At 41.3% G+C, this 14563-nt stretch overlaps 1 protein-coding gene and 1 long non-coding RNA gene across 4 annotated transcripts in view; one reads left to right on the top strand and one right to left on the bottom strand.

Moving 5' to 3' along the window:
- MPV17L (MPV17 mitochondrial inner membrane protein like) overlaps window positions 1-14563 on the bottom strand; it is a 127960-nt gene that overhangs the window by 39358 nt on the left and 74039 nt on the right. The gene's annotated exons all lie outside the window — the stretch shown is intronic.
- Window positions 9232-12917, top strand: LOC142662118 (uncharacterized). The gene is made up of 4 exons (XR_012850874.1): window positions 9232-9720; window positions 11122-11285; window positions 12386-12518; window positions 12771-12917. It is a non-coding gene; the product is annotated as an uncharacterized LOC142662118 (long non-coding RNA).

Genomic DNA, 14563 nt, shown 5'->3' with positions numbered 1-14563 from the left:
AGTACCATGCTCGGCGCGCGGAAAATAAAATTTTATTGTAATAAAAAAATAAAATAAAAAAATGTCATACTTACTTTCCTCCTGTCCGGCCTCCAGCGATGACGTTTCATCCATGTCGCCGCTGCAGCCAATCACAGGCTGTAGTGGCGGTCACGCACGTCAGGATGACGTCAGAAGGCCGGCCTCCAGGGATGACGCTTCATCCCACGTGAAAGCCTCTGCAGCCAATCACAGGCTGCAGCGGCCTCTGCAGCCAATCAGAGGCTGCAGCGGCCTCTGCAGCCAATCACACGCTCCTCTCCTGAAATACTCTGTGCTGCCTTAAACTCTGTGGAAAGGTCAGGATCCTGTTTCTTTTAAATGCTGCTGGGGAACCCGCTCTATCCACTATATAAGGCTGCGCTACAGTGCAGCATTTAAAAGAAACAGGATCCTGACCTGTCCACAGAGTTTAAGGCAGCACAGAGTATTTCAGGAGATGAGCGTGCGGATCTTGTGCGGGGTGGGGACTTGCCAATCATGTGAAGGTGTTATTGAGGACAGGAGTGGAGGAGAGGTAACAGACTGAGAGCTACGTAATGGTAAGAGCAGAGTTCACAGCAGCACTGAATCTGCACGCTCCTCTCCTGAAATACTCTGTGCTGCTGTGAACTCTGCTCTTACCATTACGTAGCTCAGTCTGTTACCTCTCCTCCACTCCTGTCCTCAATAACACCTTCACATGACTAGCAAGTCACCACCCCGCACAAGATCCGCACGCTCATCTCCTGAAATACTCTGTGCTGCTGTGAACTCTGCTCTTACCATTACGTGGTGACTTGCCAATCATGTGAAGGTGTTATTGAGGACAGGAGTGGAGGAGAGGTAACAGACTGAGAGCTACGTAATGGTAAGAGCAGAGTTCACAGCAGCACTGAATCTGCACGCTCCTCTCCTGAAATACTCTGTGCTGCTGTGAACTCTGCTCTTACCATTACATAGCTCAGTCTGTTACCTCTCATCCACTCCTGTCCTCAATAACACCTTCACATGATTGGCAAGTCACCACCCCGCACAAGATCCGCACGCTCATCTCCTGAAATACTCTGTGCTGCCTTAAACTCTGTGGACAGGTCAGGATCCTGTTTCTTTTAAATGCTGCACTGTAGTGCATCCTTATATAGTGGATCGAGCGGGTTCCCCAGCAGCATTTAAAAGAAACAGGATCCTGACCTGTCCACAGAGTTATTGCAGCACAGAATATTTCAGGAGATGAGCACGGCCGGCCACGGGCAGCCGGTCGTTTTTCCGAGCCGTGCTCCCATTATTAAGTATAGGAGCACGGCCCGTAAAATAAAAAAATAGAACATGTTCTATCTTTTTAAGGGCACGAGCACCTTCCCGTGAGAACACGGGAAGGTACCCGTGGCTAACAGAAGTCTATGGGCCAGCTATTTCGGGTCGTAATTACGACCCGTAATAACGGGTGTTTTTACGGTCTTGTGCATGAGGCCTCGTAATGACGGGTGGCTACATGTGTGCACCCGTCATTACGGCAGCGTTGCTAGGCGACGTCAGTAAATAGTCACTGTCCAGGGTGCTGAAAGAGTTAACTGATCGGCAGTAACTGTTTCAGCACCCTGGACAGTGAATTCCGATCAGAATATAGAGTAACCTGTAAAAAAAAAAAGACGTTCATACTTACAGAGAACTTTCTGCTTCCTCCAGTCCGGTCTCCTGGCCGTTGCCTTGGTGACGCGTGTCTCTCGACATCCGGCCCGACATTCCTGGATGACGTTACAGCCCATGTGACCGCTGCAGCCAATCACAGGCTGCAGTGGCCTCTGCAGCCAATCACAGGCTGCCGCGTCAGAAAAGAAGGTCGGACTGGAGGAAGAAGAGGGACTCGTCACAAAAATACAACGACTGGGTATGTATGAAATGCTTTTTATTTTATTTTTAATCAGCAGCCTCTTTTCTCTATCAGTGATTGATAGAGACAAGTGGCTGCCTATTTGTATAATATTTTTGACCGGGTTCGGTCAAAACGTGTTCGGCCGAACCCGGTGAAGTTCGGATTCGCTGCGAACCAAACTTTTCCCGATGTTCGGACCGAAACCGGGTTCGGTTGTCCCGGTTCGCTCATCTCTACCCTTTAGGACACAGCCTGTTTTGGCCTTGTGGACACGGATGATTTTTTCAAATCTGACGTGTCACTTTATGTGGTAATAACTCCGGAATGCTTTTACCTATCCAAGCGATTCTGAGATTGTTTTCTCGTGACATATTGTACTTTATGTTGGTGAAAAAAATTTGGTCGATAAATTCAATATTTGTGAAAAACTTCAAATTTTAGCAAAAATTAGCATTTTTCTAAATTTTAATGTATTTGCTTGTAAAACAGATAGTAATACCACACAAAATAGTTGCTAGTTAACATCCCCCATATGTCTACTTTATGTTTGCATCATTTTTTTCACGTACTTTTATTTTTCTAGGACGTTACGAGGCTTAGAACTTTAGCAGCAATTTCTCATATTTTCAATAAAATTTCAATAGGCCATTTTTTCACGGACCAGTTCAGTTCTGAAGTGGCTTTGACGGCCTTATATATTAGAAAGTCCCCATAAATCACCCCATTTTGAAAACTGCACCCCTCAAGGCATTCAAAACCACATTCAGAAAGTATTTTAACCCTTTAGGCGTTTCACAGGAATTAAGGCAAAGTAGAGGTGAAATGTACAAATTTCATTTTTTTTGCCGAAATTCATTTGTAATAAAAAAAAAAATCTGTAACACAGAAGGTTTTACCAGGGAAACGCAACTCAATATTTATTGCCCAGATTCTGCAGATTTTAGAAATATCCAACATGTGGCCCTAGTGTCCTAATGGACTGAAACACAGGCCTCAGAAGCAAAGGAGCACCTAGTGTATTTTGGGGCCTCCTTTTTTTAGGAATATATTTTAGGCACCATGTCAGGTTTGAGGAGGTCTTGTGGTACCTAAACAGTCGAAACCCCCAAAAAGTGACCCCTTTTTGTAAACTACACCCCTCAAGGCATTTTTCTAGGGGTATAGTTAGCATTTTGACCCCACAGTTTTTTTGCAGAATTTAGTGGAATTAGTCTGTGAAGATGAAAATCACCTATTTTTCTGTGGAAACATAGAATTTTTTCATTTTTACAAGGAATAAAGGAGAAAAAGCCGCCCAACATTTGTAAAGCAATTTCTCGCGATTACGGCAATACCCCATATGTGGTCGTAAACTGATGTTTGGACCCACAGCAAGGCTCAGGAGGGAAGGAGCACCTTTTGGATTTTGTAGCGCAGATTTTGCTGGATTGGTTTTCAGTGCCATGTCGGGTTTGCAACGCCCCGGAGGGACCAAAACAGTGGAAACCCCCCAAAAGTCACCCTATTTTGGAATCTACACACCTCAAGGAATTTTTCTAGGGGTATAGTGAGCATTTTGGCCCCTCAGGATCTTTTTTTAGAGCTAAGGTGACCAAAAAACTGCGATTTTGGCGCTTTAAATTCTTTATTTAATACAGCGTTTACCGTGCGCAATAAATTACTTTTTAATTTATTCTGCCGGTCGGTATGATTACGCCGACACCATATGTGTATAGTTTTTTTTAAGTTTTGCAGCGTTTGCACAATAAAATTATGTTTCTATAAAATAATATATATTCCGAGACACGCTATTTTGAGCCGTAACTTTTTTATTTTTTCGTCAAAAAGGCTGTGGGAGGTCTTGTTTTTTGCGGGACGGGTTGTAGTTTTTATTGGTACAATTTTGGGGTAAATGCGACTTTTTGATCACTTTTTATTCTATATCTTGGGAGGGGTGGTGTCCAAAAAATAGCGATGCTGACAGTTTTCCGTTTATTTTGTTTGCGGCGTTCACCGTGCGGAAAAATGAACATTATATTTTCATAGTTTGGGTCGTTACGAACACGGTGATACCAAATATGTGTACTTTTTTTTAACTTTTTCATTTTTTCCCTATAATAAATGACTTATTATAGGAAAACAAGACCTTTTATTTTTACACTTTTATAAAACATTTTTTTACTTTTTACACTTTAGATTTTTGTTTATTAACTTTTTTTTTACTTTTTACACTTTATTTTTTTGACCTGCAGCTCTGATCGCTGCTAGAATACATTACACTACCTAGGTAGTGTAACGTATTCCAACTGTCAGTGTGACAGTTACCTCCCGCAACGATGGACAGTTACGTCCTCGTGCGGATAGGGGTTAAACATAAAGAGCGTGGATCTATCTGCTCTCTGTATAAGTGAGCGGGTTGTCACAATTTTTGAGCATTAATTGGAGGCCAGAGGAGAAATGGCTCTGTTGTACAAAATAACAAAACATTGATTGTTATCTACATTGTATCTGAGAGTAAAACTACCATAGTGTAAAGGATCTGCCGGACTCAGCTTCGGTGTCGACGCCCATGGTTAATCAGTCTGCATCTGTTCCTAGGTCTGATAGAGTGACTCGATCTGCTACCACTCAGGCTGGGAGGCTGAGGAGTGGGAGAGCCTATCACAGCCTGGCCAGACGGAGCTAGCTCCCGCCCTCTGTCTATTTATACCTGCATTTCCTGCTCCTCCAGTGCCTGTGATTCTTTCCTGTTTCCTGGCTCTGCTGTTCCTGCTATTATTATTGGCCTTGCTTCATTTTGACCCTGGCTTTACTGACTACGCTCCTGCTCTGCGTTTGGTACCTCGTACACTCCTGGTTTGACTCGGCTCGTTCACTACTTTTGTTGCTCACGGTGTTGCCGTGGGCAACTGCCCCATTTCCCTTAGCTTCTGTGTACACTTGTCTGTCGTGCACATATTGAGCGTAGGGACCGTCGCCCAGTTGTACGCCTTCGCCTAGGACGGGCCGTGCAAGTGGGCAGGGACTGAGTGGCGGGTAGATTAGGGCTCACCTGTCTGTCTCCCTACCCCGACATTACACATAGTATATATAATTATAAATGGATGAGGTTATTTAATAAATTAATAACATGTCAATGCACAAGATCAAAATTTATACATATGAGTTATGATCATGTAAAATAAGAACAGGCAGAGATATGACTTTAAAATATGGTACATGTTTGAAGGGAGGAGGGGCATTTGAAAAATGCCCCTCAGGACCGTACTATAAAGTACCGGTAGAGGTGTGAACAGGAGAAAAAAGAGGAGAAAGAAAGAATAATATAGGAATGCTCGTCGAAGAGGCTTTATCTGGTAATTACCTGTATGAGAAAAGAGATCTGATTCGATGATGTGGCGTCTGCCAGACCCTCTGAGGTGAGTATGAGTCCAGTTGTAGTTACCTGTCTTATATATTGGGCAAATCGTTAGTCTAATTGGCTGCAGGTCTTCGTCCGGATCGAATAGTTCAATGTGCACATGTGTGTACGTCATGGCGTGGTGTGCGTGATAACGTAATGCGTGTCTTTGGAATGCAAGCGGTATCGTTGCTATGGTAGTGTGGAACGTACAGTCGTATAGATCGTGCTTGGTTGAAAAAGGAGCGTCACAATAAGTAACAGAGCGAAGGGTAGTACAGCTTGGATTACAAGTGCATTCTGGATTGTGGTAATATATTTGTTATATATGTTTAATATGTATTAGTAATATATGTTTAATATATATGTATAGAGTGAACATTATGCGAAGGTAAAATTAAGGATATAGCATTGTGTAGATGTATTGAGGCAAAGTCCATATATATATGTTAAAGACATATATAGACGTAATGATGCAACTGGGAAAATTTGTGAAAGAAGGAGAATAGAAAGGAAAAAAGGGCAAAATGTGAATGCTGAGAACGAAGAAGGGGGAGAAAAATGGAAAGGAAAAGAAAAGGGAACATGTTGGAGGAAGGGGGGAGAGAGGAAATAGTGTGATCTCTTAATATTTAACTTTTATTGATATGTATTAAAAAAAATATTATTTGAACTAAAAATCCAATGGTGCAATAAAGTATGTGCGAGTGACCCCCAAACTCACATACTCTTGGCCATGTAACCAGTGTAACAATTAATGGGGTGCTGTGATTTCCACATTGAATTGTATATTGCAAGCATCTGTCACAGTTGTAAGCACATAGAATTCTGTGTGCCTAGGCTAGCAAATAGCACAAATGAATGAATGTTAGTGGCCAACACTATCTTCCGCAAGTAATATCACCATACCGAACAAACCCTCCCAGACAATACTACCATTTTTCAATAACTAGAATCCTATCATTCCCAAATTACAACATTATTCCAGTTGCATCAATACCTGATACTCCGTCTTTAACCCCTACCCGCACCAGGACGTAACTGTACGTCGTTGCGGGAAGTTACTTCCCGCACGAGGACGTACAGTTACTGAGTTAATCCCGGTGCACACTGTCGGCGACAGTGTGCACCGGGAACCAGGAGGTCAGCTGTCGCCGACAGCTGACACTCCCCTCTTGCCGGCCAGCGGTCCTTTGCCGCTGATTTCGGCGCATTAACCCCTTAAATTCGGCGATCGGGTGCAATCGCCGAATTTTAGGGGTTTCTAACATATCGGCAGACCACCGTCCGAAATCGCGGGGTCTGCCGATAGTTAGTATGGCAAACGGAAGCCAAACAATGGCTTCCGGGTCTGCCATGGACAGAAGCCCATCAGGACCAACCTTCGGCTGGTCCTGATAGGCTTCCTGTCAGAGTGACAGAAAGTCACTGTGCCGTTCCCGATGCACACTGTCGGCGACAGTGTGCATCGGGAACTTGGAGATCAGCTGTCCCCGACAGCTGACACTCTCCAGTGTTGCCGATCAGCGGCTCATCGCCGCTGATTTCGGCAATTAACCCGTTACATGCGGGGCTCGATTGCGATCTCCGCATGTAGCGGGTTTGTAGCGCATCAGCAGCCCCCATGCAATCGTGGGGGCTTCTGATGCTTGTGATGGCACCCGGGGGCCAGACAACGGCCCCCAGGTCTGCCATGTATGTCAGCCTATGAGGATCAGCCTCTGTTGATCCTCGTAGACCAACTGTCAGAGTGACTGTGACGTCACAATGACAGTTGGAATACATTACACTACCTAGGTAGTGTAATGTATTCTAGCAGCGATCAGAGCTGCAGGTCAAAAAAGAAAGTGTAAAAAGTAAAAGAAAAGTTAATAAACAAAAATATAAAGTGTAAAAAGTAAAAAAAAGTTAATAAAAATGTTTTATAAAAGTGTAAAAATAAAAGGTTTTGTTTTCCTATAATAAGTCATTTATTATAGGGAAAAAATGAAAACGTTAAAAAAAAAGTACACATATTTGGTATCGCCGCGTTCGTAACGACCCAATCTATGAAACTATAATGTTAATTTTTCCGCACGGTGAACGCCGCAAACAAAATAAACGGAAAACTGTCAGCATCGCTATTTTTTGGTCACCACCCCTCCCAAGATATAGAATAAAAAGTGATCAAAAAGTCGCATTTACCCCAAAATGGTACCAATAAAAACTACAACCCGTCCCGCAAAAAACAAGACCTCCCACAGCTTTTTTGACGAAAAAATAAAAACGTTACGGCTCAAAATAGCGTGTCCCAGAAAATAAATTATTTTATAGAAACGTAATTTTATAGTGCAAACGCTGCAAAACGTAAAAAAATCTATACACATATGGTATCGCCATAATCGTACCGACCGGCAGAATAAATTAAAACGTAATTTATTGCGCACGGTGAACGCTGTAATAAATAAAGAATTTAAAGCGCCAAAATCGCTGTTTTTTTGGTCACCTTAGCTCTAAAAAAGATCCTGAGGGGCCAAAATCTCACTATACCCCTAGAAAAATTCCTTGAGGGGTGTAGATTCCAAAATGGGGTCACTTTTGGGGGGTTTACACTGTTTTGGTCCCTCCGGGGCGTTGCAAACCCGACATGGCACTGAAAACCAATCCAGCAAAATCTGCGCTCCAAAATCCAAAAGGCGCTCCTTCCCTCCTGAGCCCTGCTGTGGGTCCAAACATCAGTTTACGACCACATATGGGGTATTGCCGTAATCGGGAGAAATTGCTTTACAAATTTTGGGGTGCTTTTTCTCCTTTATTCCTTGTAAAAATGAAAAAATTCTATGTTTCCACAGAAAAATAGGTGATTTTCATCTTCACAGACTAATTCCACTAAATTCTGCAAAAAAACTGTGGGGTCAATATGCTATCTATACCCCTAGAAAAATGCCTTGAGGGGTGTAGTTTCCAAAATGGGGTCACTTTGGAGGGGTTTCGGCTGTTTAGGTACCACAAGACCGCCTCAAACCTGACATGGTGCCTAAAATATATTCCTAAAAAAAGGAGGCCCCGAAATCCACTAGCTGCTCCTTTGCTTCTGAGGCCTGTGTTTCAGTCCATTAGGACACTAGGGCCACATGTTGGATATTTCTAAAATCTGCAGAATCTGGGCAATAAATATTGAGTTGCGTTTCCCTGGTAAAACCTTCTGTGTTACAGATTTTTTTTTATTACAAATGAATTTCGGCAAAAAAAATGAAATTTGTAAATTTCACCTCTACTTTGCCTTAATTCCTGTGAAACGCCTAAAGGGTTAAAATATTTTCTGAATGTGGTTTTGAATACCTTGAGGGGTGCAGTTTTCAAAATGGGGTGATTTATGGGGACTTTCTAATATATAAGGCCCTCAAAGCCACTTCAGAACTGAACTGGTCCCTGAAAAAATAGCCTTTTGAAATTTTATTGAAAATATGAGAAATTGCTGCTAAAGTTCTAAGCCTTGTAACGTCCTAGAAAAATAAAAGTACGTGAAAAAAAATGATGCAAACATAAAGTAGACATATAGGGGATGTTAACTAGTAACTATTTTGTGTGGTATTACTATCTGTTTCACAAGCAAATACATTTAAATTTAGAAAAATGCAAATTTTTGCAAATTTTTGCTAAAATTTGAAGTTTTTCACAAATAAATATTGAATTTATCGACCAAATTTTTTCACTAACATAAAGTACAATATGTCACGAGAAAACAATCTCAGAATCGCTTGGATAGGTAAAAGCATTCCGGAGTTATTACCACATAAAGTGACACATGTCAGATTTGAAAAAATAGGCTGTGTCCACAAGGCCAAAACAGGCTGTGTCCTAAAGGGGTTAACACACACACATATATATATACACCTTTCTGATTTTTCTCTTTCCCCTAGCCATATTAGTTTATTAACTCGAGGATTGCCTTTCTCACCGGTCACTCCAGGAAACCAGTTTGAAATTTATAAAGATTTACAATTATTTGCCTGGAAAATACTCCTAAGGTTATGGCATAGAGATAAGATGAAAAACATTGAACAGATGGAACAATCTTCTACTCAGAAAGGGGGAATAGATCAGCAAATTATCATAGACTCTGCAAGACTTACCTTTCCTGGCTGACTTGAAACAACTATGGGAAGAAGATCAAATTGAGGATAACTTTACCTCTGAAAATTCTATGGGGTGTAATATGGAGCCTTTGGACACTTTTCCAGTATTTACTCAATTGCGGAAGAAAAGTGATGTTCAAGCTTTCAGGGAAGCAATGAGTGGAGATTTAGACCTTGTTGACTGGTCTTCCTTCCTTCCTGAGGACAACCTTACCAAAGAAGAACGTAAATCATCAAATAAACTACGAAATTTGAATAACGTGGTGATCAAACCCAGTGACAAAGCTGGAAATGTTGTCCTCCTCGGGGAAGAATACTGTGTCGGCGAGGTAAAAAAGATCTGTCCTTTAATTGAAAACCCCATAGACATTATAAGTCACACGTTGAACAGGAAACTTGTTTTTGCTCTGGATGAGGGTTTGATTAATAAGCATGAATTTTATTATTTGGAGGTGAGGGAATCCCGTACCCCTATAATCTACATACTTCCTAAGGTGCATAAAAATAGAGATTTTCCACCAGGAAGACCAATTATTTTAGGTTGTGGTAGCCCTACTGATCATCTTGGAAAGTATGTGTGTGAAAAATTAATACCTTTTATATGTAAACTTCCCTCATTTGTCTTGGATTCAGGTGACCTCCTGAGCAAAATTGACAGTATATATTGAGGAGGATTTTCTCCTAGTTGGATTAGATGTAGTCCCTATATACGTCAATTCCCCATGAAGCAGGATTAAAGGCAGCTGCATATTTTTTGGAGAGAAGAGAGATAGATTTGACCCACCAGAATGAATTTATTTTGGAAATGTTGGATTTTGTACTTAACAATAATTGCTTTTCCTTTGATGGACGACACTACCGTCAGATGCAGGGGACTGCAATGGGGTCTTCTTGTGCCCCATCCTATGCCTGTTTGCATCTGGGCTGGTGGGAGGAATTTGTGGTATATAATAATCCCCTCTACATCAAATATGCGGCTTGCTAGCTCCGCTATATGGACGATGTATTACTATGTTGGAAAGGACCATCGGAGAAACTTTGTGAAACAACTAAATAGTAATGATTTAAATATACATCTTACTTTCACTTACAGTAAGTCTATGATTCGTTTTCTTGATTTAAACATCTGTAGAGAGCAAAACATACTGATTACATCCACTTTTTGGAAACCCATGGCAGGTAATACACTTTTAGAGGCTAGCAGCCACCCTCATCCTTCCCAGATAAACGGAATTCAAACAGGACAATTTCTGCGAATAGGTAGAAACTGTTCTAGTTCTAGTGACTTGAAGCATTAGAACTAACTACACGCTTTCAGAGGAGGGGCTAACCTAAAAAAATTATTAAACGAGGATACAATAGAGCTTTAAAAATGGATAGGGGAGTGTAAAGGGAAGTGTTTTATATATTTATATCTATATACATGTGATGATGTTGCAGGTAATATTCCAGCATGCATTCGCATCAAATCCAAGAATTTTCCTGCCCTCAGTCTATGTCCTGCGGTAGATCTATTCATTAAGTCAGTGACTCAAGAATTCTGGAATATTCCAAGGAGTATCAAACATGACAACCTAACCCCTCCAGAGAGAAATAGCTTGAAACAACTACAAAAAATAAATGACGTGGTATTTAAGGCCGAGCAACATGTACGAGGCAGAGGCGAATAGACAGTTGAGGGATAAACAATGTTATAAGAAACTAACCTTCAACCCTCTGTCATCCTTTAGATCTGAGTTACAGGTTAAACTTTTGCAAGCAGTAGAAGAAAACACAATTTCAAAGGAACTAAGCAAGGCACTCTCAACTGATGAATCTACCATACCGACCCTCTACCTATTACCCAAGATTCATAAAAATGAAAAAACTCCACCTGGAAGGCCCATCATTTCAGGTAGGGGCAGTCTGACTGGGGGTATCTGTAAATTCATTGATTTCCGTCTTAAACATCTGGTTATCAACTTACCTTCATACGTCCGGGACACGGCTGATTTGTTACAGAAGATCAGCGGTGTCAGCATTGATAGAGAAATGCTTCTCGTCACCATTGATGTAGAATCTCTCTACACGAGCATCAAGCACTCAGATGGAATCAGAGCGGTTAAATATTTTCTTTCAATGTCTGACTTGGATAAACCGCTTTGCTCCTTCATTGTTCAGATGCTCGAGTACATCTTAACACATAACTTTTTTGTGTTCAACGGCTGCTTTTACCTACAGCTCCAGGGAATAGCCATGGGGGCAGCGTGCGCACCGTCGTACGCTAACATCTTCCTGGGGCTGTGGGAGAGGGCTCTCTTCTCGGATGACCGGGCTGACTCAATGGCACGGGTCCTTTTTTGGGCCCGTTACATTGATGACATCCTGGTCATCTGGAAGGGCACACAGGTTGATTTGGATTCATTCATGACCAGGCTGAATACAAATGACTTGAATTTAAAATCTACTTATAAAGCACATCCTAGCCATCTGGAGTTTCTGGATGTTAAAATTTTCACAGATGAACATGGCTTCCTGCATAGTGACGTTTTCCGCAAGGAAACTTCCGCTAATGCATTATTGCATTCTTCCTCTTCCCATCCTCCGCAGACTATTCAAGCGGTCCCTATTGGACAATTTCTGCGGATAAAGAGGATATGCTCTTCTGATCTATTATTGGCCTATATTACTGACAGATCCCACCCTAGACAAGTTTATCACTAAACATCCAAGCATCACAGCAAGACGGTCCAAAAATTTAAAAGATCACTTGGTGAAAAGTCGTTATGACCCAATACAAACTAAATACCCATTCGGGACCAAGGGTCCAAAATGGGGATGCAATCCCTGTGGACAATGTGTTGCTTGCCCCAATATAGAAAAGGCCACTACCTTCACTGACGCTTCCGGCAGTAAGATCTTTAATATTACTCATCCTATAACCTGTACCACTAAAGCTGTTGTGTACTATGCAGTCTGCCCTTGTCCAAAAATTTATGTTGGTCTTACCTCCAGAGAGCTGAAGGTCCGAGTACGAGAGCATATGGCTGACATAAAGCGAGCATCAGGGGCAGAGAATTTGGAAAATTTGAAGCCTGTGGCCCGACACTTCAAATTGCATCATTCCTGTGACCCCTCCAAACTGAAGGTGAGGGGAATCGACCACATCATATGTGGTATGAGAGGAGGTGCTATCAAACATAAACTTGCACAATGCGAGACTCGCTGGATATGGACCCTTGGGACAATGTTTCCACATGGGCTAAATGAATCTGAGCTATGCTTCGTTTCTGTAACCATTGACTCCTGTTGTGGGTCTTGGTTTTTAATCATCTTTTCATATTTGTGTCACTTTTTAGCACTAACTACCCTCGTTCTTGCCCATCTTTCTTGTATATAGAATTACGCATCATCTTCTGAGTCCATCTGAGGAGGCTTTCAAGTGGATTACATCCAATTGGATTGAAGAAGAATCTAGAACTGTTGTCGTGCACGCTACTTTGTGGTCCGATATATGTCTTATTGTAATGTAACTTTGTATTAATGTAACACATACATATTTTATATATTTTTTATTTATATGTATTACATATTGTATTGACTTTGTGTCGACATATTCGTATCACATTCACTTATTCTGATAAATTTGTTTAATTATTTATATATATATTTTTTCTTCATATACACTGTTTCTATATGTGTTTTACTATGTAATTTTGTTCACATTTTTACACATTTTAGTGAATTATATCACTATTTTATTATCCCCTATATAAAGTTTTCTTGATGTTGGAATATACTATCTTGTTATGGTCATAATTATTAACTTTGTATTACTACCTTTCCTCAGCGTATGTATCTGCTTCTCCTTTTCACACTTATTGTTATCGGTCCCATAAATTAACAAACTGTGTATTTTTTAACATTGGACCGTCTTATATTTCTGTTCTATTCCCACTCATCTCTTATGCATTCACCACTATCTGTTTATTAATAAACACATCATCACCACACGCTCCTCATTTCACATTTTCATTATTATTATCTTCACTTCGTCAATTGTTTCTTTTCCCCTTTATTTGTAGGGCACATTAATGTCTGCTTTTCTTTCACTATCTTTACACACACTAACTCATTCATGCCAAACAGTGCAGATATATCTCTTTTCTCACCACATTTTTTTATCAGATACTTCTGTTCTCTTATTTTCTAAATGGCATATATATGATGGAGGGTGCGCTGATGAAGTTTGACAATTCAAACAAACAATCTCGGGGGGGGGGGGGGGGGTGGCTCTGGCCCCTTCCGTCCTCTGTCTTCAATTGGAGTAGGCTGTGGGGGGCGCAGCCAGTCCTCGCCGCCCCACATCCTCTCTGATGACGCGGCACAGGAAGTGGGGCAATGCCATCTTTGTACCCCGCATCAGACGCCGTTTTCCTCCATCCGGCCACACCTACCTCTTTCTTTTCAACTCAGAACACCTGGGATGCGTATCATATAAGAGCGGGCACGAGGAGTTAGACCCCAACCCCGGACGAAGGCAGGTGCCGAAACGCGCGTCGGGTGCAGACGTCTCATCCACATTTTACAATGTCCACTGGTATGTCCAAACAAATCTCTGTCTCTCTGTAGCAGCCTGCATTGAACCCTGTTTGTCATTCTTTGACAGCATTTGAAACTGGCTCTTCATATTCTCTTACACTTTCTGTAAATTAGTTGCGGTGTATATCATTTTTATACTTACCTAGGAACCGCCACCATTTTACTAGATACAGCCATACATCCATTATAGTTTGGTTTGACCCCTTTTCTGCAGTCTGTCTTGACTCTATTTATTATTTTTTTGCTGCTGCAATATTATGCTCACTTATAACATGCTGAGAAAACAACCATACCTGGCTCATGATTGATTTGACGTCTTTTTTTATTGTGTGACTTATCCTCCTTTCCATTTTTTAACTTGTTTAATGTCTGTATTTAATAAAATTTGTACATTCTTTGTATCTTTATGTGCCTTAGTCGATCATTCTTTCTTGGTAGTTTTTCATGTTAATCATTGATCGATGCACCAAGTATATCTTGGTCAATACCCAGGATACAATATAGTGCCGTTTACACAGCTAGCAATGGTGTTTTACAGTTCAATGGTGACTTTTTAAGCACTACTTATATTGTATTCCTTTCGTTGGTATT

Source organism: Rhinoderma darwinii, chromosome 10 (genome assembly GCF_050947455.1).
Source record: "Rhinoderma darwinii isolate aRhiDar2 chromosome 10, aRhiDar2.hap1, whole genome shotgun sequence".
Classification (NCBI taxonomy): Eukaryota; Metazoa; Chordata; class Amphibia; order Anura; family Rhinodermatidae; genus Rhinoderma; species Rhinoderma darwinii.
Note: the sequence above shows the minus strand (reverse complement) of the source record. Positions and strands in the feature narration are given on the sequence as shown.